The sequence below is a fragment of the Camelus bactrianus genome, chromosome 3 (genome assembly GCF_048773025.1).
Source record: "Camelus bactrianus isolate YW-2024 breed Bactrian camel chromosome 3, ASM4877302v1, whole genome shotgun sequence".
In the NCBI taxonomy this organism is placed as follows: Eukaryota; Metazoa; Chordata; class Mammalia; order Artiodactyla; family Camelidae; genus Camelus; species Camelus bactrianus.
This window is the reverse complement of record NC_133541.1, coordinates 134,037,244-134,061,349: the sequence shown is the minus strand read 5'-3', so window position 1 is coordinate 134,061,349 and position 24,106 is coordinate 134,037,244. Positions and strand designations below refer to the sequence as shown.

Below are 24,106 nucleotides of genomic sequence, written 5' to 3'. Positions count from 1 at the left end.
AAGAAAGCCAGATATCTCAAGTTCAAGTATTTAGTGCTTTTCTATGTATGGGATGAAGCAAATATATGGGTTATTGAATTCATTCCTTTGGCAAGCACCTAGCTATCTAGGGACAGTATCCTGTCCTTTCTTATTCTGAGTCTGCTCAGAGGGCACCACTGTGAGTGGCTGAAAGGCTGGGTTTCAGGCATATCCTCGCTGGGGTGTGGCAGCAGCTGCTGAGGGCTTGGTCTCAGCATTCTTTGTTTACTGACATGGTTGTAGTATTTTCACTCACATTGTAGTATTTTCATTCACAGTGCTCCCACTTGGTCCTAAATTCGACCTATATTTTGAGAGACATTTCATGACCAATTTTGTCCCACGGTGCTAGGATGGCTCATTTCTATTTCAGGTGAAGAATTTTCTGAGCTGACATTCAAGGTGTTAGGTTATTTTTCAGGGCCTGTTGATACTAAAAGTTTTCTGGATCGCCTGTCTTACTAGTCTATTATGATCCAGGAAATGTTTGCCCTTCGTTGCTCATTACCATACCTAGAATCACACTATTACATTTATTTTATGCAGGGTTAAAAATTTTATCTATTTCTTCAGGATGTTTAGCCATCATCAATCTTGTAGGCCTAGTTAAACGTTGGGAAATGTAACAGACAACAATTTAATAAAATAGAGATCATATAACTAATATAGCTGGTAACGTTTTAAAGTCACGAGTAAGAATTTAATAGTAGAGAAGTTGTATATTTGGGTTAAAATTTTGCTTGTATTTCTGATTGAGTTTGAGTGATCTTATGAGAAAGTTCATATTTATGGTCAGGCTCCGAGCAGGTATTAATTGGCCAGGTGAGTTCTCCCACGTTGTAAGATCAACAGTGGCCTAAACAGAACTATAAATTATTTTTAGAATAACATTTCTGAGGGCTATCTAGTTAGAGCCTTGGAGTAGGGAAACCCACCAAGGTAACACAGAAGTACTAGACATAGGTAATTTACCATAAACTTAACAATTGGAGTAGTTCATAATCAAAGGTAGGAGAAATTGTCAAAGTAATTGGTATACAAGCCTGGTCCGTTGTCTTGGGTCAGCTGTCGAGCTCAGATGTCGTCTTCTTCTCATCCTGGCCTGGTAGCTTTTTCACCATTTTGGCATTGTTTTCAGGTGAGCAAGTGCTCTATAGGCCAGTGCACTGAAGGGGCTGTTTCTGATAGGAAATGAATCCGAAATTCCGTTTCCTTCAGCTTTTGTGTGTATGGTCTAGTTAAGAGTACTTGATTAAAGGTCTTTCCATTCAGGTTGGAGACAGTTCTTTAAGTCATGCATGTTCCAGTATGTATAATCCCCTGGCTTAGGTCATGGAGCATTGGAAATTTACACAAGGATAGATTACTGAGCTTCGGAAACAAACCTAGAGTATCCTTTTCATAATTAAATTAAACTGTACAGCAATATGACATAAAAGCAAGGAATGATCTGGGAAGTGTCTTAGGAAATATAGACCTCAATTAACAAAACTAGAACTTAATATCCAGTAAAATATAATATTTTTTCTCTCTAAAATTACCCTCATTTTTCTCAAATAAAGCCAAATCAAGATTAATTTCTTTACAAGTCAAGTCTGATTATTTGATCATATAGGCTTTTTTAAATTGGCTGTGTTGGAACTTTTAATAAGGAGTCTCAGGGTAGAATGTTAATAAGATTTGCTAAGGCCTGGAAAGCCACGTCAATGGCTTGTCATTGATTTCTGCCTTACAGATTTAGGTAAATTCTTTTCTCTTTAAAATTCTTAAAATACCTTTAGATTCTTATATCTGTTAGGAGATGATCTTCCTCATTTGTCTGATTGAGCCATTGGGGACCTAAGAGTTTTTAGTCTCTTGAAGGATCAGATAGGGGGAAAAGATAACTGTATCAAGTCTGCTTACATAGGTATAATTTATCAAATTTCTGTGATTTATAACTAGCTTAAAAGGAAGAGTTTATGTCTGGGAAACAGGTTAAAAGCCAGTAGTAGTTCAAACAACATCAAAAATTATAACCATATTCATCAGTTTACTTAGTCCCACATAACTAATTCTTTTAATCAGAGTTTTCATTAGATATTTAAAATTTCTTACCCAGTTTAGTTCAGTGCTATAGTTTGACATTTATTAGAAATCAGTAAATCTCCTTGAAGAGAAAGCATTTTCAAAATCATTAGATGAAAACAATTAAAAGTCTATAAAAGACAAAGATTTAAAAGCATGCTTAAACACCGTTATAGTATAATCGATAAAGAAACCTGGTCACTATACCCAGAATTATCACTGGTAACATTTCAGATATACCAGAATTTTAGGGAGACCATATAATTACTAGAATATCTATATTAATAATATTTTCTCATACAATATAACCTTAGAAGATTTATTATTCATTTGACAATATCATGTTACTTAACATGCCAATTGAAACTTACTGTTTTAAAATCTCTCTTTGGGATGTTTCAGGGGCCATCTGCAACTTCCCAAACTTAACTGGAGATTAAAAGAACTTTAATTAGAAATTGATATCTGGGGATCTTTTTAAAAGATTTCAGAACACTTGGTCAGATAAACATATAGGTCACTGTAAAGCAGTACTTATTCATTAACAAGAAAATACGTCAAAGGTAAAGGCAGAACAGATCAGTTAAGTGGTATAAGAAGGTTTACAATCTGTTGCTGAAGGTGGATTAACATTTCAAAAAACATGTTTCCTCTTAACAGCGAGAAAACCAAATCTAGTCTTGTACCAACTTACTTCTAAGATTCATTTACTTTGCCCAAGTTGATTCTAAATTTAGCCAATTCCGACAACGTACGAAACTCTTTCCTTAGGGTACCTCTTCCACAAGCCTTCCACAGCTTTCTATTCTCATATTAGTGTGTCCCTTATTTTCTCTTCCATTCAGAAATAACCAGCTTCAGGACAAAGTCACTATTTTTCATTAACAAAATATAATTCCATTCTTATATCTTCCTTTACACATTTATCTTACTTTCCTAGGATACTGAGATCATTCCCTTAAAAATAGAGTCTATTTCAGGGTGGCACCAACCATTTATTAATATATCTAAACACCTTTAGTTTCTCTGTAAGAGTAAGTTAAATGTTAAGTAATTCATATTTCAATCTTATTTTATCTGAAAATGGCATAGCTATTAAATAAAATCCTATCATTTAACTTAATTTAGCACAACTCTAGAATTTAAAGATACCAAACATTTAGAGATTATGTTAAGCATACATTTTAAAAATATATTTAAAAATTTACCCAAAGCTCTCATCTCATTTGCATTTAATTTACTTAAAATTTTACCACACCACATTACTGTTATTTTTTTCTTGACAAATCTTCACCAGATATAACAGAATCTTATTTGACTTTCATTAAACCTAGGTACAGTAAAGGTATTATACTTAATATTGATGACTTTAAAGATGTCTATATTAATTAGAACATATTTAAACTAAACAATATCAAATATTATCTTAATATTGAATTTTTCCAGTTCACGTGATGCTGAAAGTCAATTTGTTCAGTTTTTATTTTAAAAATACTTAATTTGTAAGCTCTTATTTTTTACGTCAATTAAGCATAGCTCTTTGACTTTGATTTTTTTTTTTTAGCTGTATAAATATCTCACATCTGTAATGTGTACGCAGGTTTATAAACAGACAAAAGCTAGAGATCTCATAGCTTCACTTTAAAAGTTACTTATAAGATAGGTATAATAAAAGTTCTAGTAAGCTGAATTTGCTTGCTCAAATCACTAAGGCTTACTATTTATGAAACAGATATTTAAGATTTCTTGACAAATTCTGAAGGACCCGTCAGAGTTCTGAGTTCTAAAATGCCAAAAATTTCTTGGCCCTAAGTTTTATCTCATTGAGCTAATTAGGCTCAGTCCTAGGTCACTGTTTCTGTATTTACATTTCTGGTCTGCAAGACAAAGACACACGCTTCCAGTTCCCCAGAGAACTGCTCTGTCACCCAGACCCAATTGTATCTCCTTAATTGGCATTTTTTTATCAATCAGGAGAGCTGTAAACAAAGAATTCAATGTTTTAAAACTTTAAGGTTTACTTTATCATGTCTTCCAAAGCTTGCATAAGGTATTTAGTGATGTCTTTTTTCCTTGAGTTATAAGTTAAACCCAGGGTAAACCTCTTATTATATTTTTTTTATTAGCCACTGTATATTAGTTTTTAGTTCTACGTTATATTGGATGGCTCATGTAACTCTATTGGTTTCCTTTACTTTGTTCAATTAATATTTTCTGAGGGACAGATATGTGCCCAGCCTTATAATACCAAGAAGGGGAAGCGTTTTTCCATTGAAACAGATCTATCCCACAACATAATTAAGCAAAAGGTTTATATAAAGACCATATAAATATACCAATTTTATAAACATTTATCTCAAATTTTTTTAAATCTTATACCTTTAATTTTTATATTTATTAGGTTTAATCAATAATTTTTATTTCTAGAAGGATTGCCAGAAACTTTTTTGTTGTTGTTGTTCATTGTATCTAATTTTATAGAAAAGTCTCTAGGATGCCCAAGTTTCAGCCAAAGTGCTTAGGTCCTACTCAATTTTTAATTTGATTAATTGGTCTGTTGTCCCAATCATTAATCAAGTATATCAGTCTATATATACATATATTTTAAACTGTGGCAAATAAAATGGACTTGTTTGAACTTTAATGTTGGGGGACAGTAGGTGATCTCTTTGGCCCTTTTTTTTAACTTTACTAGTGTAGTATCAAAACCTTGTATCTATTCCAAAAATGTCCATTTTATTTATCTCATTCAAAATAACCATATAAAAATATTTATCCATTTGGGATAAGCCCTTATCTTTTTTTTTTCCGAAATTTTTACAATCCTTTTTCCAGTTATTCAATTTAATTACCAATAATTATTCTAAGCTTTTATTAACATCTCTAGAACCATTTATTGGAAAGGAAAAACACAAATGTAGCTTTTCAAAACAGTTTTTTTTTTTTAACTAAGTTCTTAGGTTAACAATTAGATATATTTTTCTATCTTTAAACTTGATTTTAATAGGTACCAATTAAACAGCTGTTTATAATGAGATCTCTTTCAACTTTCACAAATTTAAAAGTTTTTCCAAATTAAAGGATCCATCATATGGCCATCAATTTATATATATATATATATATATATATATATATATATATATATATATATATATATAGTGATTTTAAATGAATAAGATGAAGAGGCTTTTCCACATGAGAGTGGGGGTGTTGCCTAAATAAAATTCAAAGCTTTACTCTCCAAAAGCTAAAGGCCTTTGTGGTTCAGGCTGATGCAACAAAGTTTAAAATGGCAAAATATCTGAAAATTGGTACAAACAAAGAATTGCTTAGAATCCAATTTATTTACGTGGCCACCATATGTACGCAATACTTGTACCTTTTGTATGGCAGAGTCCAAGGTTTCCTTTAAAAAGAAAGTAAACATACATATACATACATAAACACACTTAAAAGACCCAGAGAAAGATAAAACGTTTACATTTCAAGGACACAGGAAGAGAAATCCAAGTTCCCCCTAAAGTGGATTTTGTTTTTATAAGTTCAGAATTCCAAAAAATGTTTCTATCAGGCCTGATTATTTACTTTCAGATTGAGATTTTCTTTTCTAATTCCCAATTAATGTTGTAAGTTTTGTATGTACATAAACCTGGCTGGGGTATTAATTGGAGGCTGGCAATCTGTCATTTCTTTTTCTTTTCTTTTCTTTTTTTTTATTTTTTTTGAAAGTTCTATTCCCCATTGTAAGGTCGGGTTCTCAGAATAAATTTGCTAGTAAGATTTCCCGCAGGGACAACTCTATGGCATGAAGTCTTTGTCTCTACCACTCCTGCAAGATTCTCTGTCACCCGAGAAAGCTGTTACCAGCCAGGAGGATGGTCCCATTTTTGGAGTTGAAAGGTTCCTCATAAGAGTTTTACTTTTATCCTGAAAAATTCAATGGATGTAACCAAATTGAGGAAAACATTAGACCAGCCTCTTACCTAACCACTCAGTCCTGAACCCAGTGTTTTCAACTTGGACCCACTCAGGACGTCTCCACTGGGTGAGTATTTTCCTAATAGGTTTCCACCAGCCCACTTCTGACGTCTCTTCAATGTGGGTATTTCCCGTTACCTTTCAACGAGGTCCCACCCAGTATGTCTCCACTGGGTGGGTAATTCCCCCCAGTCTCCTTCAACTGGAGGGCCAGGTACCTGGAAACACCGCCAAATAAAACTCAGGTTTATCAACCAATATATGAGATCCGAGAACCAGGAGAGACTCACCCAAATTCATCTGGACTCCCCGAGGAGGCGGATGGTCACAAAGGGCCACTGCTGGTACAAAGGCCCCAGTTACTCGGAGTGTTCAGGTGGAGAAAGTCTGCTCTGGGTCCCTTCATGGTGTCCAAAACAGTTGACTGAAATACATGTGCCACCTAAAATTTAAGAGTTATGTTTTATTTGCGGGAGGATTCGAGCCGGGATGACAGCCTCTCAGATCTCTCTGAGGGACTGCTCCCAAGAGGTTTGGGATGAGCTAGGATATATAGGAGCTTTACAACAAAGACAAGCTTGTTGGAACAATAAAAGATTGCTTGTTATCTAAAGAAAGCCAGGTATCTCAAGTTCAATAATTTAGTGCTTTTCTATATATGGGAGGAAGAAAATATTTTGGACTCACTGAATTCATTCTTTAGACAAGCACCTAGCTATCTAGGGCCAGTATCCTGTCCTTTCTTATACTGAGTCCCCTCAGAGGGCACCATTGTGAGTGGCTGCAGAGGCTGGGCTGCAGGCCTGTCCTCGCTGGGTGGTGGCGGCAGCCGCTGTTGACTTGGTTTCAGCATTCTTTGTTTACTGACATGGTTGCAGTATTTTCATTCAAATTGTAGTATTTTCGTTCATGGACTGATTATGGATAATCTGCAACCTTGGAAAGCAGCCGAGATGGAATTACTGCAGGTACCTTCTACTTTAATAAGCCGTGTGCAAACATAAACATGGAGGAAGCATACATTTGGATTTGGTGGTGTAGTGAAGGGTTTCTGCACATTACAGGAGAACGCAATGCAGAATTCCTTAAGTCCACCATTCTTTTCTGTAGTGGTTTCTGAGAACAGTTTATGGTAATTAACCAACATTGACAAACGGTGGCACACATTGCATTTAAGAGCTGGCCGACTGCACACTTAGGTATTGGACAGGTGGAATTCATAAGCAAGTGATCAGGTGGCTGGGAGAGAGTTGGAGACAAGGCCTGGGCCCAGAATCCGGTTTAAATCGCCATTTCCTCACCATAGGGCCTTGGACTAGAATGTAACCTCTCTTAACCTGTTGGTGAATCTGTGAAATGGGCATGATATTATTCGTTTCTTCCTGGGATTGTTGTAAGTTCTGAAGAGTATTGTAGCACACATGAAGCACTTAACACACTGGCATTTAGCAGTGTTCACTGTGTGCGGACGCCCCGCTTCGCGTGTGTCAGAGCCGTAAAGGCAGCATTTGTCTGTTGAGGATGCACTGGTAGCCCCTTGGCTAGGTTATGAATTTGGTGATTTCCTTTAATCCTTGTAACTCTGTGTGCCATGGGCATTTATTTTCATGGACAGATGAGGAATCTCAGGGTAAAGAAGACTGTAATTTGCCCAAAGTCAGATCATAATTCTGGGTATAGTGGCCTCGGTTCAGCATGTGCCCCAGGGCCTTCTGCCCTCTCCGTTCAGCACCAGAGCCAGATGTGGGGTCAGCTGTTTCCCAGCCCAGAATATCTGGCAGGCCGCAAGACACACTGGCCCTGCGCTGCTTGAGCAAAAACTCCGGGGGGAGGCTGTTATAAAAGGGATAAACATAAAAACAGATGACAGCAAACTGTGATCAGCTCTGAGAAGGAAAGGAACACACCTCGCAGTGCAGAGCTGCGAGCTTTCCCATCAGTGCTGCTCTGGGGGAGTTCATATCGCCTAAACAAACTCTGCTGCTGCACCAAGGCAGGAAGGCAGGGAGCGTGTGGCCAGGTAGACAGGGCCTTGTTATCATACTCATTCCCCATTAAGCTGCAGCTGTCACGGGCAATTACCTAGTAAACAGTTGTCGGCAATAATCATCACGCACTTTTCTTGGTAGTTTTATTGGCCCCACCTTTGAGATGAGGTCATTGAAGCTGGGGAGTTTGCTGCATGCCCGTGATCACCTTGGAAATACCCCCACTGGTCTATCAACCTAGACTGGTGTGGCTGTCATGTCCCAGCCCTGTGAATGGCATCGTGTTGCTTCTCCCAAGTGGCCCAAATGACTGACATTGATATTCTTAATTCATAGGAAATGGTATGTGACAATAGGTGAAAAAGGTAGTAAGAAATTGTTTGGAAAACTAGAACAAAATCCAATTCTTCCCCAGCTGGGGAAGCGCACCCAGTGTCACCCACCCTACTCACTGCCTGTCACCTCCTCCTTGCTGACTCCACGTTCAGAAGCCACTCTGAGCCTTTGAAGAACATTTTGCCTCATGACACTGTTGAATAGGACCTGCTAACCCTCTGTCCCTGGTTAACCCTCTCTTCAAAGCCATTTAAATTTTTTGCAGGCTCCTCCGCTCAGATGTAAGAAAAGACTCTTTAAACTTCTTGATGCAGCTCCTTAATGAAGATCTTGTGAAGGAAACCTAGTCAAAACCTGGGAGGTATGCACACAGTGACTGCAAACTCAGCACTTTGTGATGTTCAGTATCAGATTTGTGGGTGACTCAGGAAAGGCTTTTTTAAGGTAACAAGGGGAAAGTGAATGGGCGCAGGATGTGTGAGACTGAAACATCTCGGTCCCAGCCAGCAAGGCACCTGCGTTCAGGATGGTGGGTGGGGAGTGCAGAGTTGTCACAAAGAAAGAAGTGGTGGGATGGGAGGGAGGACAGTTAGGTACTTTACTGGGGAGGGAAACAGTGGGTTGAACATTTCCTGGTTGAACAAGAGGACTGTGACATGATGTGCTTGTATTTTGGAGAGAAGGGTTTTGTGGGGACAGGCCTAGGGAGAACGCTCTCTGGCTGGGGAGTCAGCACAACAGGGAAACACAGAGAACTGGGCAGACCCCAGGGCCCTTGCTGGGGAAGAGGCTGCCCGCCAATTCGAGCCCTGGGGGCTGCTTCTGTCCCTTAGCTGGGGCCTCAGAGCTCCCTTCACAACCCAGTCCTGTTGATACAAGAAAAAAAAAACGTGACGCATGAGAAGGGCTGTGACTCAGGCTTTGGATGAGCCCCTGGGGCGTGCCCCACCAGATTTTGTTCCTTGGCTTCATGCAGTAAAGAATTCAAGAGCAAGCCAGTGTTGAGTAAAGGTATATTTATTCAGAGAGATACATTGAAACGCAAGAGAAACGTCACGAGTTGTGGGGGTTTGATGCTCAGATTAAAAGTAGGTACACACTCCACATAGTGTGGGCCTTCTCTGAAGAGTGAGAGAGAGTGGTGACCCCGAGGTGGTGTTGTGTTGCTCTTTTTTCTTGGGCTTGGTTGTTTCATATGCTAATAAGTAGAAGGATCAGCCTTAGGGCCAAGGGGCTTGTATTCCCAGAGAGTTGACCATTTCCCACCCTTTGACTTTTTGTGGCTAGCCTTGGGACTGCCATGGTGCCTGGGGCATGTTATTCACCATGTTACTATTACAGTGGGTGCATAATGAAGCTCAAGATCTGCTAGAAGTTAAATCTCTTCATCCTGTGCCTCAAGGCCTATTGGGGGTTGAATCCTTCACCATTATGGTGTTAATTGTTGTGGCCTTCCTTGAATGAATGTGCTCTGCCCCCTTCCATCCTATCTCACTGTGATGACACAGAGAGAACAAAGGCCGGGCCCTGCCTGTGCTCCTGCATTTAACAGAGGGAGGTGAGGTGTGGGCTTATGATGACTCTGAGTGTTGAGAAGGATGTTTCAGATTTTCCCACGTGAGACATGGGGACCTGCCAGCAGCCACTGCAGAACTATCTCACGGGCATCGTCGCTTGTGTTGTTATGGAAACAACAGGCCAGCCAAGAAATAAGCACCACACAGAGGGTTGGAGTACTGAGATTTATTACCCCGGCGGGCTCAGAGGGGCTTCTGTTCCGAAGCTCTGAGCACCTCCAAGACCTGCACGTGAGGTTTTATAGGTTTAATTACAAGTATGGGGCTATTAGCCAATAAGGCTCCAACAACAAAAAGCAAGGAATCAGTACACTGAAGCTTATCAATTTGGAACAGATCACATTACTGACAATTGTTGACATTGGATTTACCAGTTAGCCCAGCAAAACTTAGATCAGTAAACGGACACTTATCACACTTAGATTTGTGACTTAGCTTGTTAGCCCAGCTGGGCTTTTCCTTCACAGTGTCACTCATCTTTTCTGTTTTTCTTTTTTTTTTTTTTTAAGTATTTAATCCAAATTTAATATCAGGATTCTTTGGGAAATAAAATTTCTCTTTTTCTTTTCTTTGGGGCTCTTTGGGGGGGTAGGTAATTAGGTGTATTTATCTGTTAGTGGAGGCCCTGGTGTTCGAACCCAGGACCCTGTACACGCTAAGCACACGCTGTTCCGCCCTCCCCATCATCTTTTTGTTTTTGCTTTATCTGTCAAGAATCTTACACCTGAATTTCTATTCGGACTTTAACACTTGCCCTGACTTCATGGAATCCATTTTTATGACTTTACCTCCCACTGGTTTCATTTAAGTATTGAATCTCCATTTTCTCTTCACTCTCAGTTTTGCCTTTTTGTTGTTATGGTTGTTAAGCTGTGTTTAAAAAAATTGTTTAATTTCTCTTTTAGCAGGAGGCTAAAAGTAAATAAATATGTAAACAAACATCACACTTAAATGCTTTTATACATTCTAAGCTGTTTAGTAATTACTTAAAAACTGAATTGAATATTAAAGTGATAACATTTTTAAATTATTTTTTAATTTTTTACAAAGATATAGCTGATTTAAAATATGATATATTTCAGGTGTACAATAGATGCTCCATTTATAGTTACTGTAAAACATTGGCTGTATTCCCTGCGTTGTAAGATACATCCCTGTAGCATGTTTACATTATATGTTGCAGTTTGTATAAGAAAGTTGGGTAACGCAGAGTCTGGGGCATGGCTGTGTCTGACCCAGGGTCACGCTCACTCTGCCTGTCAGAGCCAAGGCCCTCACTCCTGTCTGCAGGGCAGCGAGTGGAGGCAGCCCTCATCAGCGCTGGCACCACCCTCTGAGCGGCAGTGACAGCAGTGTCTGTGTGTGGACGTGCATAGTGTTTTTCCAGGAGCTTTACATGCATTTCTGAATTTAATAATTAAAGCCCTCCTGTGAGGAAGCTTTTTATGATTTTAATGAATAATACATTTTATTTTGATATTGATAGACTTCAAACCTCCGGAAAATTTACAGAAGTGGTACAGTAAACGCTTAGATACAGTTCACCTTAAAGGGCACTATTTGTCCTTTTGTGTCTGGCTTATTTTAGCATAAAGTTTCAAGGTTCATCCATAATGTAGCCTGAGTCAGTACTTTATTCTTTTGGTTTCATAATATCCTTTTTCTTGTTTTTCGTTTTTGGTCTATTTAAAAATACTTTCATTGAAGTCTAGTCAGTTTATAATGTTGTGTCAGTTTCTTGTGTACAGCACAACAATTCAGTTAAATAGGAACATACCTGTATTCATTTTCATATTCTTTTAAACATAAGTTACTATAAGATATTAAATATATTCTCCTGTGCTATACAGTATAAACTTGCGGTTTATTCTATACATACTCAGTATCTGCAAATCTTGAACTATCAATATATTCCTTCCCACACCCTCTCCCCTCTGGTAACCATAGTTTGGTTTCTATGTCTCTGTGTCTGTTTCTGTTTTGTAGATAAGTTTATCTTTTTGTGTCTTTGATTTTTGATTTTTTTTGTTTAAGATTCCACATGTGAGCGATCTCATATGGTATTTTTCTTTATCTTTCTGGCTTACTTTTCTTTGAATGACATTCTCCAGGTCCATTCATGTTGCTGCAAATGGCATTACTTTATTATTATTTTATGGCTGAATAGTAGTCTATTGGAGAAATATACTACAGTCTCTTTATCCAGTCATCTTTCAGTGGACATTTAGGTTGTTTCCATGTCTTGCTATTGTAAATAGTGCTGCTGTGAACATTGGGGTAAAAGTGTCTTTTTGAGTTAGGGTTCCTTCTGGATATATGTCCAGGAGTGGGATTGCTGGGTCATATGGGAGGTCAATTTTTTGTCTTTTGAGGAACCTCTATACAGTTTTCCACAATGGCTCAACCAAACTGCATTCCCACCACAGTGCAGGAGGGTTCCCAATTCTCCGTAGCCTCTCCAGCATTTACTGTCTGTGAACTTCTGAATGATGGCTATTCGGACTGGTGAGAGTTGAGTCTTGATTGCAGTTTTGATTTGCATTTCTCTGATAATGATATTGAGCATTTTTTTCATGTGCGTATTGGCCATTTGTTTGTCTTCATTGGAGAAAAGTTTCTTTAGGACTTCTGCCCATTTTTGAATTGAATTGTTTGTTTTTCTTTCTTATTAAGTGTAAAAGCTATTTACATATTCTGGGAATTAAGCCCTTGTCAGTTTCATTTATTGCAACTATTTTTCTCATTCCATAGATTGTCTTTTTGTTTTGCTTTTTGTTTCCTTTTCTGTGCAAAAGCTTGTAAGTTTAATTAGATCCTACTTGTATTATTTTGCTTGAGTTTCTATTGCTTGAGTAGACTGCTTTAGGAAAACATTGTTGAGATGTATGTCAGATGTTTTGCCTATGTTTTCTTCTAAGAGGTTTATAGTGTCTTGTCTACATGTTTAAGTCTTTAAGCCATTTTAATTTATTTTTGTGTATGCTGTGAGGGAGTGGCCTAACTTCATTGATTTACATTCAGCTGTCCACTTTTCCCTACACCATTTTCTGAAGAGGCTGTCTACTCCATTGTATGTTCTCACATCCTTTGTCAAAGATTTAATGACCAAAAGTTTGTGGGCCTATTCTTGGTAATTTTGTTTATCCGTTCATTGATGGATGGAAATTTTTTGTAACCTTTGGCTACTCTGAATGATACTGCCATGAATATTGATGTGCAAGTTTTTGTGAGAATATATTTTCATTCTGTTGGCTGTACAGTTGGCCCGCCATTTCTGTAGTTTCCACTTCATGGATCCAGATGGCTGATTGTAAAGGGACTCGAACATCCTTGGATTATGGTATCCAGGGTGGGGGGTTCCTGAAACAAACCCCCCGAGGATACTGAGGGATGACTCTATATGTAGGAGTGGAATTGCTGTGCCATATAATTCTAACCTTTTGAGGAAACACCAGGCTTTTCCAAAGAAGCTGCACCATTGCCCCTTTCCAATGGCTGCGTATTGAGGGTTCCCATTTCTCTGCCTCCTGACCGACACTTGTTATTGTCCATGTTTTGATTATAACCATCCTAGTGAGTGTAAAATCAGATATCATTTTGATGTTGATTTCGCTAGTGATGCTGAGCATCTTTTCATATGCTTATTGGCCAATTGTGTATCTATTTAAATACTTGGCATATTTAAAAATTGGGTCGATTTTCTTTGTATTGGTCAGTTGTAAGCATTTGTTTTATATCCTGGATACTAGTCTCTTATTAGATATATGCTTTGCAAAATTTTTCTCCTATTCTGCAGATTGTCGTTTCACTTTAGTTTTTTTAAACATTAAAACAATTTCTTTCTAGGGGAGGTAATTAGATTTATTCATTTTATTTTTCTTGCTAAGCACGCACTCTATCACTTGAGCTACACCCTTCCCCTTTCATTTCACTTTCTTGATGATGTCCTTTGTAACAAATGGTTTTAATTTTGATGAAGTCAATTTTATCTTTCTTTTTTTTCACTTGTGCTCTTGGTATTGTATCTAGGAAGCCATAGCATATCCTTGAACCACAAAGATTTAAACTATGTCTTCTTTTAGAATGTTTATACATTTAGTTTTTACATTTCCGTCTGTGATCCATTTTGAATTAATATTTTATTTGTTATATAAAATACGGGGGTCCAGATTCCAGATTCATTCTTTTGCCTTCAGATACCCAGGTGTCTCTGCACCATTTGTTGAATAGACTATTCTTTCAATGGAATTTTGTTGGCACATTTCTGGAAAAATGACTGTAAATGTAAGTTTCCCCCCTGGATTTTTTATTGTGTCTCATAGATTTATGCATGCAAACTTATGCCAGTACCATAATGACTTGAGTACTATAGATTTGTAGTAACCATTGAGTGAGTCCTCCAACTTTGCTCTTCTTTTTCAAGATTGTTTTGGCTGACCTGGGTCCCTTGCACTTCCATATGAATTTTGGCATCAGTACTTCAATTTTTGCAAAGAAGTCAGCTGGAATTTTGATAGGGATTCCATTAAATTTGTAGATCACTTTCGGGAGTCTTAACATTTTTAACAATATTGTCTACCATTCCATGAACATGGGATGCCTTCCATATATGTAGATGTTTTAATTTTTTTTTGGTGATACTTCAAAATGTTCAATGTGCAAATCTTGTAAAATTTTCTTAAATGTATCTCTCATTTTATTTTTAATGCTGTTGTAGTTGGAAAGGCTGAGCTTCCTAAGGGTGGGACTATATATCAATTTATTTATTTCTAGGATTCCTACACAGCAAATACCCTAGATTTATATTTGCTACATAAATCTATCCACAATTCTTCCCACCCCCGTGTCATAAGAAACCAAGACCCAGGTTAAGCTACCTGAACACTTATGTGGAAGTGAGAAGTGAGACCCTTGGGTGGGGCTTTGTGCAGATTATACTGAAAGCTTATTCATTATGGCTTCATCTTAATTTCTTTTAAACAATCCTTTCAGTGTATATAGTCAGATACATTAAGAAAATGCCCTTTTGATGTGTGGAGGAGCTAAGACTATAATTTTCAAATAATTTCTAGTGAGAGTGTTGTACTTGAAACTAATTTGCATCAATCTTTGAAGATTTATGTTTCAGGAGCTTTGACTATATAATACCTGTATTTATTCAATAACTACAACTAAATTCTCAAACAACATGTAAGAGTTTGAGCAAACTGCCCCCGCCCCGTAGTGCTGGTTGGGTGCAGCTGTAACTGGAGTCAAGTCTTACCTATCCCAGTACGCTTGGGTGGATCTGCTCAAAGGGGTTCGTCCAATAGTTTGTCGGTAGTCTTTTGGACAAAGCCATAAAGCATTGATTTAAGGTTGCTGGAATGGAATCTATTTTATTAATATTAAGTAAGCACATATTGAGTGCTTACTGTATGTTGGGAATTGTCCCTCAGCCTCACATGAATATTATTCCGCTTAAAACCTCTCATATTTCCTTGTTATTCACACTTTACAGATAAGGAGTCTGAGTATTAGGTTTTCTCTCTTTTGGGGGGAGCTCATTATCAATGATGGGAAGTTGTAAGGAAAAAGATACTGATTCATCCAGAGAAAACATTTTTCTGAGAGTCAGCACTGAAGAGGTTGATCATTGTTTGAGTAAGAAGAGCCCCGGGGTGTACGGAGTCAGCATCCCTGTCCTGGACATTCACGTGTAGCACTGCGTGGTGGGTGAGGCGGCGCGGCCGCGCAGGGAACGCGGTTGCCGGGCCGTTGGGCTGTGCTCAGGCCCGGTGGGGCTTTCTCCTAAGGGAAGTGGAACGTCATTGTCAGAATTTAAGTAGGGGAGAGGGGTGCTCTCGTAGATCACTTTTGTCTTGTAGAATGCTTAGAAACATTTAGAAGGCTCGGCAGGAGGTGATGTGATAAGTCAGAGTAGGGTGGCTATGAGGTGTAGCAGTGTTCAATTTTCAAATGGTTTTCAGTCCCAGGTTTGTGGCTCAGTAGCCGTGTCACTTTGGATGACGCACTCAAGGAAGTGAAACAATTTATCTTATTACTTGAAGCAGTGATATACCGACTTCCCAGGACTTCTGTGGAGATCCAGTGAGATAACGTGTGCACAATGTGCAGCGTGGTCCCCAGCACACAGTCAGTGCTGAGGGAGTGCCAGTGAGAATTTTGTAGGTGAGGTGTGGGTGGTGTGACTCGTTGACTGAGGAAATTGGGCCCTGAAGGAGGGGTCCAGTCACAACTGTGAGTGATGGGACTGAGCTGGGAGAGGCAGAGGGTGGAGTTGGTGGTGCCCTTGAAACATGTAAGTGCAGTGCCACAATCACAGAGGAGGTCTAGGCCCAGGCTGTGCATTTTCCTATAATCTCAATCCCTGAGGACGCCAAGTTATTGATCATTGAACGTGAAGACATACTTACAGGACAAGTGAATAGTAGTATCATCTCTGTCATCAAAGCTCACGTCTCTTTATTCATCACTCACTTTGCTAATTGGGTACTTACAGAGCTCAATTCACCATCCTCACCTGGGCTCAGGCTCCACAGAAAAGATCTTGTGAGTCTCCCTCTTTTCCAGAAGAAAACACATTTAGCTGGTAGACTTCTCTACTTCGCCAGACTTAGAATTTTAGTTTGTTGATTTAATTCTGTTTTCTTTTGGCCGTCTCCTGACAGGAGAGACATTTTACCTCATAGTCAGGTTTCAATTAGCTGTTACTGAGAACTGCTGATCTGATCCATAGTGTATTTTTTCTATTAACTTTGTAGAGTACTTATCATTTTTCTGTCTTTCCCCTTTAATTTTGTTTCCTCTTCAATGTTCTATCCTATTTGGGGCCTTATTTTATTTTTTAATTCAAAAATGTCTGTTAGCAGTTAAGAAAACAAAAGCAAATAAAAAATGCACATGATAGCTAGATTTAGAATATATCTAGTGTGTTTTCTGTCTCGGCAATGGAGGGTTCTAGAAACTCTTGAAAACCTTCATTACATAAGTTCCTTAAAATGCTGATTAAGAAATAAGACCTTCTTTCCTCATCTTTCAAGCTGCACAGCTAATTGTCAAGAAAGTGAGGGGAAAACCTCAGAAGCCAAGTCAACCAGAAAGCAGGGATTCTGGGAGATACACGAGCCTTAGAAGCCCTGGGGGGCCAGTTGGCTCCTGAACTGAGTTTCAGTTGCCTTGACAGGAGGGCAGGAGGTGAGCCCCAGGCCTCTCACACTGGGAGTTGGATGGCTGTTCTTATGTAAGGCCAAGCACATCCTGAGAATCCTGCTTTATAAAAGGGTGAATTAGAAAGAAAAGTAAAAAAGCATTCCTCAAGGCAAGGAAGTAAGGAAAGTCAATTTTTTTGGAAGCGGGGAAAAATAACATATCCAATGTAAGTATTTAGTTTAAATCTGTTCTGGCATGAGACTGACAACAAACTCCTGGCAGAAAATCACAGCTCCTCCCGGAAAGAGAAGTTGTGTTTTGAATGAATCAGTGGGCAGCCATTCCGAAAAAGGTCTCCAGAGTCTTCTGGATCAAGATACTGGACCCAAACACCTCCCTTCCATGGTCTCATTTAAATAACCAGAAAGGTTTTAAAGGAAAGAAGCCATAATCATAGTTCTATTTATTGACATTAATATATGCTAGGAATTCAGAGGTGACTATGGAGTTGTCACCTCTTTTATGGACCTTACTTTCTATTTGACATAGTTGGGTAACTTGGTGGAGGGTGGTGTTAGACTGTTGCAATTAGCCAGGACAGGAGATTAAGAAAGCAGTGAAGGGCGGGTGACATTTTTAGCTGAGGACAGTCCTGTTCATTTGGTTTGTAATTGCAGGCTCGTTGAGTTGTCACTGGAGGGAATTGATCTTATGGAGTTTGGACTTAACTCAGGCCTCTTCAGAATGGACAAGTGAACCTGGAGAAAGACAGTCAAATCTGTGCAGACATTAAAGTCCACGTGAACGTGCTGTATCCCTGAGCCAAATATAGGACAATTAGGCAGCACTTCTTGAGGACAGAGTAGTGGTTTTTAAGGTTCTCCAAGAATGAAGCCCAGGGAACGGGGATGGCCAGTTGTCAAACTGTGACGTTGCACTTTGGACGGTGTACCCACCGAGGTTATTGGCCGTTTATAGGTTTCCATTTCTCTTTAATGCATGACAGGTGATGAGGACGTGGGCATACACTTTGACACCTTGTCAAAGTGACTGGGTACCTGCCTAGAAGGGCGGGCACAGCTACGGCTGCGCCATACATCTTGCCGCCCATCCCGTTCCCCGGCTCCGTGATCACGGCAGAGTGGTTCCTTGTTGAGCTGTCCGTCTCCTCTGTGACATCGTAACCCAACAAATTACCGGAGCGTATTAGCTTGGCTTTGTTCTTTTCCATCCTTCCCTTCAAATGATGATGACTGATAATGGACCCAGTTACGTTTGCAGATGATTTACACGTAGTGCTGTCAATACAAACCTTGTAATACCCACTGTGTGATCTAGAGAAGAAAGTTACATTCTTTCCAAATTGTTTTGATGCACTTATGTGGGAAAATGATGTACGTTTGAATATGTATTTCCTCTCTGAATCATCATGGCTACAGATGAATATTTGAAGACATGGAATGAGTTTACTGTATTTGAAATGTATGGTCCCCTAAATTCTCCCCAGCTTTTTAAAGTCATCACTGGAGTGCTACCTCCACAGAGTCCCAAAGCATCCACCACTGCCTGTTCTTCGGACACTGTGAGTCTCCAAGTTGGAGAAGGCTGATGGCTGTTGAGGCATTCTCTGGCACATCTCTGGCTGGCTGATGTGAGCTTAGCACACAATACTTGGCAGACAGTATCTAACCATGGTCACGTCCATTTCTGGAACACTCATGGAGGATTTTACACCTATGCTAGTGGCATACGTTATTTCTTTTAGTTTTCAAAACAATCATAATTAGATTTTATCACCTGTATTAATAAGGAAACTGTCAAAGCGAGTGATGTGCAGACTTTGGACTGGAACACGGGTCTTTCTGATCCCTATCTCTGTTCCCTCCCCAGCCTATCCTTCCAAATGGCCAGGAGACTCTTCCTCAGTCTTGAGTTTCCCACTGATGTTACCACTGTCTTTGTTTCTGGAGAGGAAAACAAGTCTAAACTTACTTTCCAGTTGGAAATGGAATGGAGAGTTAACGTTGGAAGCCGGGAGAGTCTGTCCTGTGATGAAGCGGTCTCTGAGCCACTTCCATGGGGACGTCACTTCACTGTCTGGGCCCCTTGCACAGCCTGTGCAAAGGTGATAAGCCAGATGTGCTGAGCAGTCCTACCGGACAGGGAAGTGCGTTGGAAATGAGTTTGGGTATTTGGTTTCATTACATATGTTCCTGAGGGCCTTGGCCTGGCACTTCAAATGGGACCACTCCCTGTCCCACAGACTCGTGCTCTGGGCCGGTGCAGACCTAACGTGGCCTCAGCCTGAGGCTCAGGGCCCGTGGTGATGAGGAGCATTTTAGTTCAGGGTCTGCCGGAGGCTCTGACACTTCTGGGCCATGGGAATTTGTCCATGATAATAATAAATCCTCCCCGAGATTCAGATTTCCTTGCCTGTGAGCTGGGGTAGTAATAGTTTCTGAAATGATTGTAATGATTCAGTAACGGGCACACCGTGTGCTGGCAGGTAGCTTGTGTTTAAGGAGCAGAAGTCGCAGTCACCCTGTCAGTCTCTCACTGTGTGCTCTGTGCTTTGAGAGGTTGTGTGTTTGGTGAAAGTCCCGCCCAAACCCTAGGGTGTAGATGAACTGTTGTTCCTTTACTTTCCCGTCCTTTTCCTCTTTCCCTTCTCTGTGTCCCATGTTTAGGTAGCAGATTCCTCTGTTTCAGGGAATACGGAACTTTCTAGTAAAAGGAGAGGCGGAACGCGGAAAGGTGGGGACCAGAGGGGGTCTGGAGCATCCGCACAGCGCTGCTTCCCTGCATTTCTGCATCCGGTCCCATCAGTGCATGAAGTCAGCCTTCCTCGTCCTTCCTGTGTCGTTCGGTCTCTGTTTTAAGGGAAAATTTTTTACGGGTATTTTTTCCATTACATGTTTCGTTCAGATGCTTGTTGCTTTTCTCCCTGTGCTTCAGCATTCCTAGGAGAGAATTCAGCAGTGCAGCATCCTCTCCGAGCTCTATGAGTTGATCGGCTTCCACCGCAAGTCCGCCTTCTTCAAGCGGGTGGCCCCCGTGCAGCGCGCGGCCCCCGGCATTACGGAGCCTGGCGGGAAGGCCTGCTACCGACTCCTTCTGCAGACGTTTCCTGGCTAAAGTCTGTCGCTGGATCTGCAGGACTTCAGCAAAGGTGTTGGAACTAAAACATTGCTTCAGTCCCATTAACCATGCCTGGTTTGGGCCCTGCTGTCCTGTCTCATCAGGGTGAATTGTGATTCGTTTAGAATAGGGCTCAGCAGACTTTTTCTGTCAAGGGCTTGGGAGTAAATATTTCAGGGTCTGCAAACCTCCTGATCTCTGGTGCAGCTGCTCAGCTCTGCTGTTCAGACGCCAGAGCATCCGGACATTCCACACACCCACAGAGCTTTATTAACAGCGGTGTCTGGGGCTGGATTCAGTGTATGAACTGCAGTTTGTCCCCACAGCCTACTCACTATTGACGCCTGCACCAGAGCATGCATTTGTGACAATGGGTGAACCTGCACTGACACGTCATCATCACCCAGAGCCCAGAGTTAACACTAGGATTTACACTTGGTGGTGTGCACTCTGTGGGTTTGGACAGATGTGCAATGACATGTATCCACCGTCACAGCATCATACAGAGTAGTCTGCCTTATTGACCTTAAAATGCTCCGTGCTGCACCTCATTCATTGCTCCTTCCCCTCTAGCCTCTGACAGCCACTGATCTTTTAGTCTCTGTGGTTTTCCCTTTCCCAGAACACCATACAGTTGGAATCAGACAGTTGCGGAACCTTCCTAGATTGGCTTCTTTCCCTTAGTAATATGCATTTAAGGTTCCTCCATGTCTTTCCATGCCTTGATAACTCATTTCATTTTAGCACCAAATAATAGTCCATTTTCTGGCTGGACCACAGTTAATCCATTCACCTACTGAAGAACAGCTTAGTTGCTTCTGAGTTCTGGTGATTATGAATAAAGCTGCTATTAACATCTGTATGCAGTTTTGTGTGTGGACATAAGTTTCCATTTCGTCGAGTAAACACCAAGGAGCACAGTTGCCGGATCATGTGTTAGGAGTACGTTTAGTTTTGTAAAAAATTGCCAGACCGTCTTCCAAAGTATCTGGGCCATTTTACATTCCCACCAGCAATGCATGAGAATTCCTGACGCTCCACATCCTCACCAGCATTCGGTGCTGTCAGTGTTCTGCGTTTTGGCAGTTCTGACAGGTGTGCAGTGGTACCTCGCTGTTTCAGTCTGCATCCCCTTGATGACAGATGCTGTGGAGCATCTTTCCATAGACTTCTTTGGCATCTAGATTTCTTCTTTGATGAGGTCTGTGTCAGGAATTTTGCTCATTTTTTAATCAGGTTGTTCATCCTTCTTGTTGAGTTTAAAGAGATTTTGGTATATTCTGGATATCAGCCCTTTATCAATGTGTCCCTGCCTTTCACCTGCAGCACCGGAGTTGTCCTTTGGGTCTCAGTGGAGTGTCAGCTCTTCAAAGAGGTTCCCTGTCTTCCCTCAGCCTAAATACTGTCCTTGTATTTTTCACTTTCATTGACTCATTTTGTTCTTTTTAAATAGCATTTCCCATAATTTGTAAGTATATTAAAAAAAAGGGCAATGATTGAACACCACCTCCCCCACCAGGCTGTGTGCCCTGTGAGAGCAGAGGCCCTGTCCCCACTCACCATTTCCCATGACAGCACATGGCACATGTCCATGTAAAAGTGTGTAACATGGGGCCAAACCTGATGAGCAGCTATGATGACATGTGTTGGCTACCATTTATTGAGTAGACTTTGTTTCTGATGTAAATTATTAAATCACATGAATTAAACTTGTTTGTTTTGAAAAATAAAACAACAAAGCCCACCTCCATTTGATTGGTACTTTCTACTTAGCCTTCTGACACAGGAGGGGATGTTCACAATCATTTTCTGGAGGAGGTTGGGGAGGTAAAGTAAGAGAGTGAGATCAAATAAAGTAAAAATGATAACTATCAGTTGGCTTTATTTTCACTAAGACATAAAAGTTACTTTAAACCCTATCTCAGCTGTTGTTCTGTTGTTTTAAACATTTCTCATAGAATTAAATGGAAGCCCACTAAACCCTGAAAGGGAAATTGTGTGCTCAATTCCTGAAAATTGTTTATGTCTATTTCTTGAAATGCACATTTTCCCTGCTGGTTAAAGAAATTCGAGGCGGGAACACAGCCGTGCGCTGTGTGTCTGCCGGCTTCACGGGCTGCTCACTGTCATTTTCATTTTCTTGTGTTGCAGTTTATGAAGGTTTTCCCACGAGATATATTGCTCAGCCTTTTCCTGAATGAAGGATTGAATTTTCCACAGGAAATCTTATGAAAGAGAGTGACAAGGCACATGGGTTTCCCAAAAAGGAATACTTGATGTAATAAACTCTCACTATGGTGAACCTTTTTTAATACAAGCCAGTTGAACATTTTATCACTAGGTCATAGGCCACAAATCTGTCTTAAGAATAAAAAGATTCAAATTTTATAGAAGAAGCAGTTTGAATCAAGTAGAAATTATGATTTGTACACTAGTTGGTGTTAGAAATTATACACAGTCTTATCATAATTGCCTGTGGTAGGAACTGGATTATTATTTATTTATTAAAAAAAAATCCACTAGGTGCTATTTGCCCCATTCTTGATGCAGCAGTGCTGAGGTTAGTTAAGTTGGGCCATTTAGGATTGTTAGCTAGGTTTTCCGGACATTGATTTCAGCCTCTTTATCTTTTTTACAATCTCTTCTTTTGTATCGGCCTTTGGTCTTTTGACAACGTGGAAATACTGCACGGATCTGCCTTTCCCTTTTTTCCTGTCTTTGTGGGAAAAGATTTCTGAAAGACAAACTACTAGGATATTAAGGATTTTGTGTGGGGTAAGTTTGTTCAGTTCTAAGGATTTCAATTAATACGCATTAATACTTGCTATTCAGCTAATGACAGTAAAATTATAAACTAACTTAAGTATACATGAGTAAGTATAGTACAATAAGCCAATCACCAGATTAAGGAATTCACAAACTTTTCCATATTTCCTTTATTCAGACCTTTGTTCTTTTATTTGTCCTTTGTTGAAGTATTTGACAGCAAATCCAAGAAGACATGTCATTTTACCCTATGTGCTCAAGTAGGCATGTCTGAAAAATGAGGGCCTTTTTTTGATCAGGTTTTTCCATTTGACCCATGTGCTCATTAAGTACCAGCTTTATCATGCATCTCACTAGGCATTAGGGATCCTTGGGGCAATGAGACAGTCCTGGCTCCCAAGGAAGTAAGGGCTGATGGAAGAAACCAACACAGGAGCTTGGGTGCCTCACTTAAGGTCCCTACTGGATGACACCAATTGGACAAAATTTGTGCACAATACAGTAGGATTCACAGAAGGGACTGGTCAGACTTGTAGGGCAGGCCGTGAGAGAGGCGGTCAGCAGGGCTACAAGAGGAGGACTCATTTGATCAGAATCTGAAATCCTTTCTGCCAACCTTTCTACCAAGCCCCCAAGGCTATCACAAACAACCCTGTGCTGTAACTGTTTTTGATTCCAGTTACCACATCTCCTTCAGGAAGGATTTTAAGGTGGAAAATATTTAAAATCCGTAATTGTTGCCAGAAGGGACATAGAACAAGGAACATGTAAACAACACAAATGTCCATCAGCACATGACTGGATAAAGATGAGGTGATACATGTATACAATGGAATACTACTCAGCCATAAAAGATGCCATTTGCAGCAACATGGATGGACCTGAAGACTGTCATTCTAAGTGAAGTGGGGTGGAAAGAGAAAGAAAAATGCCATATGACTTCATTTATGGGGAATCTAAAATTAATAGCAATAATAATAAGACCACAAATGAACTAAATATTGTTTTGATTTCTTGAATATATGCAAGCACATCTGACCATCCTTTGTGATTGGATTACCATATTCTGTTTATTCTTTTGTA

General features: G+C 40.0%; 1 long non-coding RNA gene across 4 annotated transcripts in view; it reads left to right on the top strand.

Annotated features, from left to right (window-relative positions):
• LOC141577143 (uncharacterized) overlaps nucleotides 1-23,603 on the top strand; it is a 114,397-nt gene extending 90,794 nt beyond the window's left edge. For all 4 annotated transcript variants that reach the window (XR_012505773.1, XR_012505777.1, XR_012505775.1 and 1 more), the window contains one exon: nucleotides 20,075-23,603. This is a non-coding gene — a long non-coding RNA (uncharacterized LOC141577143). The remainder of the gene's footprint in view (nucleotides 1-20,074) is intronic.
• Nucleotides 23,604-24,106: the final 503 nt, after the last annotated feature.